Source organism: Aricia agestis, chromosome 2, assembly GCF_905147365.1.
Source record: "Aricia agestis chromosome 2, ilAriAges1.1, whole genome shotgun sequence".
In the NCBI taxonomy this organism is placed as follows: Eukaryota; Metazoa; Arthropoda; class Insecta; order Lepidoptera; family Lycaenidae; genus Aricia; species Aricia agestis.
This window is the reverse complement of record NC_056407.1, coordinates 15,060,001-15,065,000: the sequence shown is the minus strand read 5'-3', so window position 1 is coordinate 15,065,000 and position 5,000 is coordinate 15,060,001. Positions and strand designations below refer to the sequence as shown.

The 5,000-nt window shown below is 54.3% G+C and overlaps 1 pseudogene; it reads left to right on the top strand.

Annotated features, from left to right (window-relative positions):
- LOC121740121 overlaps window positions 1-5,000 on the top strand; it is an 8,526-nt pseudogene that overhangs the window by 2,748 nt on the left and 778 nt on the right.

Genomic DNA, 5,000 nt, shown 5'->3' with positions numbered 1-5,000 from the left:
GTGACGCGCATGAATGGATTAACGAGATTCCCGCTGTCCCTATCTACTATCCTTATCTATATCGCTATCCTTTGAGGAAGGCGCACAGGGAGAGGTCGGGCCGGAGACACCTCTTCCGGATTTTAGGACGCCTTGCTCCACGGACGCAGAGGAAGAGGACGCCCAAGAACTCGATAAGGCTGGAGCGAGGTCACTAGTTTCCCTGGCGAACAAGGCGGCCACACAAATTAATAATATTATAAGGTCGCCCGTTTCGAAGCTAAACAAGTCGGACAGCTCCCGGGTATCCGAGGAGCTCTCAAGGATGCTGGAGATCGTCTCCCACCTTGCCATTATGGTAGGAGAGAAGACAAAGGTGGCAGAGCTGGGCGTCGCAAAGGTCACCAGACTTCAGGAGGAATTGAAAAGAGAGAAGGAGGTGGTTGAAGCGGAAAAGCGCCGAGCAGAGGAGTCCGCCCGACAGTTGCCTCCTCCAATATCGTTTGCAGATAAAGTGAGAGGCGGCCCAAGCGGGCCTATGATTAAAGTGCTCCCAGCAGGGGACAGTGTAAAAACATCCGAGGAAACCAAGCAACTGCTGAAGACCTCCGTAGCCCCCGCCACACTGGACATAAGGATCGAGCGAGTGAAAAAGATAGCTGGTGCAGGTGTCCTCGTCCAAACGTCGTCGTCAACGGATATGGACAGGCTGAAGGCGGCAATGCCAGCTACACTTAAAGCTGAACCACTTAAGGGCCGCCAACCACTGGTTGCCCTTAGAAACTTGGATGGGGACAGCTACAAATTGGAAGAAATACTTAAAGCGATCAAGGACCAGAATTTGCGGGAAGATAAAGACTGGCCGCTTGAGCGGCTTCAGAGTAGTTGCCAAATAGCGTTCAAAAAGAACAGAAATGGTGGCAATAGGACGACATATGTCTTAAGATGTCTTCCGGACTTACGTAAGTGCTTGGTGCAAAAGAAAAAGTTGTACATAGGCTGGGAGGTGATAGTTGTTGAAGACTTTACAACAGAAATCTGCTGCCGACGGTGCCACATATACGGACATACTGAGAAGGGGTGTAAATCAGAAAATGTGATCTGTGGCCAGTGCGCGAAGACAGGGCACAAAAAGGAAGATTGCAAGGAAGAGGAGAGGAGATGTGCAACATGTTTCAGATTCGGGCACGTAAAATCATCACTTGAGCACAGAACGGCGAGTGCGGAGTGCCCTGCCCGAAAACATGCTGAGAAAAGGTTGCGGGATACCACTACCTATTAAATGGCGCACACAAAAAGATTTACCGTCGGCCAGATTAACTTGGCGGGGGCAATCACGGCCACCACAGAGCTACCCCTAATTGCAGAGGAGATGGGACTAGACGTCGTTCTGGTCCAGGAACATTACCCTGGCTCCACTTCTCACCGCGCGGCAAACAACATCTTGCAGAGCAGCGACGGTGCCAAGGCGGGTATCTACGTTCGTGAAAGGGACCTGACATGCGCCGTCTTACACCATCTGTCGAACTCACACTGTATGGTGTGCCATGTACTTAACGACGAAGAGGGCGTATATCTTGTCTCTGCGTACTTCCAGTACAGCGACGACATAGATATCCACCTCGAACATCTGGGCACTGTTCTTGCCTCTTTGAGAGGCAAGAAAGTCATCATAGGGGTTGACTCAAACGCGCACTCTCCGATGTGGTACTGCGAAGAGAGACAGTACAGAGGACGCGGACCAGACGTCACGCACCGTCGCGAGTCGATGGAGGCATTTATCCTGGCACATGGACTCCGCTTGGCCAATGCACCAGACCAGCCGGCCACGTTTGCATCGACGAACGCATCGTCCAACATCGACCTGACATTGACAAAAGGCACCCTGGTAACGGGGTGGAGAGTGCATGAAGACGCAATAGACAGTGACCATAGGCTGATTACATATGTGGTGGCCGAAAAGAACACTGCTTCTGGCGCTGGGCCAATCGAAGAGCCAATGAGGTTTCGGGATCGTGGTGTGGATTGGGGAATCTTCGAGGACGAGATACAGAAAAGGTCTACTAACATCCCGTGGACCGCACCTGCAGAGGTGTTATGTGCAAAGTTTACCAGGATGGTCACGAGCACAGCCAAGAGAGTTTTGGGACTTGTTAAGGGCGGGAGGACAGAGCGGGGGTATGAGTGGTGGACGCCGGACCTGGACCGGCTTCGCCGCGAGACCTACCGCGCGCGCAGAGCTTGGCAGTCGAGTCGGAAGGGTAGCAACCCGAGCGAGGAGGCTGACAAGCTGCGCTTTCATGAGCTTAGACGTACATATAGGGTAGCCATCAAGGAGGAGCAACTTAAGTTTTTCAAGTCCGTAGCAGAATCGGGAAACCAGGACCCTTGGGGCCAGGCGTACCGTGTCGCGAGCGGGAGGTTCCGGCCTCCTAGCAATGTAATTAATGGCACGAAACATGCCGAAGGTTATGCTGGGGGAGTTGACGAGGCCATGCACAGCCTCATGTATGCTCTTTGTCCGGACGACGATGTGTCCAAGGACACGGAGTACCACCGGCAAGTGCGGTTTGTGGCAGCGGCGATTCCCTCAGGAGAAGATGCTCCTCCTCCCACGGTGGAGGCAATTGCGAGTATAGTCAGGGATCTCCCCAACACAGCACCGGGGATCGATGGGATATCCGCTCGAATAATAAAACACGTTTGGGCAGCCGCGCCGAGAGAAACAACAGAAGTGTTTAGGCGATGTGTTCAGGAGGGCATTTTTCCGCGAGTATGGAAGGACGGTAGATTGATTGTCTTGCCGAAAGGTAACGGCAAGCCTCTTACCGATCCTAAAGCCTACCGGCCCGTCACCCTGTTGCCGATCTTTGGAAAGATTTTAGAACGCGTCATGTTAAAATGCGCCACGCAGATGACAAGGGGTCTATCGGACTGCCAGCATGGCTTCACTCGTGGACGGTCGACGGTATCCGCTCTAGGAGAAATCCTTGGAACGGCTAGCCGGAGCTCGTCGAAATATGTACAGGCGATTTTTCTGGACATCTCTGGGGCCTTTGATAATGCCTGGTGGCCGATGATCATGCTGAAAGCGAAAAGGGGGGGCTGTCCGCCAAACATCTACCGGATGCTGGCGGGCTACTTCACCGGACGCAGGGTAGGCATGTTCGTTGGTCGCAGGGTAGTGTGGAAGGTGGCCACGATGGGCTGTCCTCAGGGATCGGTGCTGGGTCCTTCGCTCTGGAACATCCTGATGGATGACTTGCTTCGATTGCCCTTACCCAGGGGGGTGACACTAGTGGCGTACGCCGACGACGTAACGATTCTGATCGAGGGGGACTCGCGAGCGGCCCTCGAGGCGAAAGCTTCGGAGGCATTGCGTCTCATTGCCGAGTGGGGTGTCCGTAATAGGCTGGAATTTTCTCCCACAAAATCGTCAACCATGACGATTAAGGGGAGGTTCCAGCGACCCCCGGTCGTCAAGCTAGGGTCGAACTCTATCGGAGAAGTTGTGTCGACCACGGTGTTGGGAGTGGTGATCGATTCGAGTCGCTCATTCGCGCAGCATTCGGTATCCATTGGAGACAGGGCGGCAAATTGTTTTGGCAAGATGTCGAGAGTTTCGGCTAGCTCATGGGGGGTTAGGTACAGGGCCCTTCGGGTCTTGTATCAGGGAACTTTCGTGGCTACCGTGACTTATGCTGCAGCATGTTGGTATGAGCGGGCGACACTGCACGTTGTGCGGAGCGCGCTCTTGCGCACCCAGAGACCCGCCTTGATCCTTCTGACCAAGGCGTATCGCTCGACGAGTACCGACGCCCTGGCAGTACTTGCCGGGGTGCTTCCGGCCGACCTCGAGGTAATCCGTGCTGGCAGACTAGGTGTGCTGCGCCAGTCCGCGACTTCCAAAGAAGAGCTTCGGGGTGCCAAACTCAGAGAGACTGAGTCCGCTTATGCCCTATGGCAGGAGCGTTGGGACACGTCGACAAAAGGGAGGGAGCTGTATCGATTCTTCCCGGATGTGGTGGCCCGATCCAAGGCAACTTGGGTCGAGCCTGACTATGAAACTTCGCAGTTGCTTACCGGTCATGGCTGTTTCAGAGGGAGGCTCCACAGAATGACTCTGGCCGCTGTGGGGTCATGCTACTGCGGCGAAGCCGAAGTAGAAGACGTACACCACGCACTCTGGGAGTGCCCTCTGTACGGGGAGGCGCGTAGGGAACTCTTGGACGGTATCGAAGTCTTTGGGGAGGGTCCGGCCTACTACTGCGACCTTGTTTCCTCGGCGGCGAACTTCGGAAGGCTACGGGATTACGCGCGACTATGGCACAGGATAAGAAGCAGGTTGGAACAGGAAGAAAGAGAAAGAGAAAATCGGAGGCAATAAGGAATATAACAGATAGTGGAAACAGTACGCGTTATCGGAAGACACCGAAGCCGTATCTGTGCTGTCCGCCCCAGAAAGGGGAGAAGGACTTAGGGACAAATGGAAATAGATTAAATAATTTGTAGGGAATCAAGAAGTGTGCACCTGAAGGGCAGGACCCAGGACAGTAGGGTGCACATTCCCATGATTTGGCCCGTATAACCACGAAAGGTTGAGAGGGCCATGGGTTGGTGGAGGGATTTGTCCCTATCTACTATCTAGCGAAACCACAGCCAAGGGAACGGGCTTGGGAGAATCAGCGGGGAAAGAAGACCCTGTTGAGCTTGACTCTAGTCTGGCATTGTAAGGAGACATGAGAGGTGTAGCATAAGTGGGAGATCGTCTCGCGCGGTCGCCGCTGAAAAACCACTACTTTCATTGTTTCATTACTTACTCGGTTGGGCGGAAGCGGTGCGCGGTCGATCCAATCGACGTGCGTACGGTGTTTCGTTCCAAGCGTGCAGAGTGGCGACGTGGCGGCAACGCTCGTCGCCGTACAACTCCCGCGTGATCCGGTTCGAGGACACTGCCAGGCGGGGAGTTTGACTGGGGCGGTACATCTGTCAAAGAATAACGCAGGTGTCCTAAGGCCAGC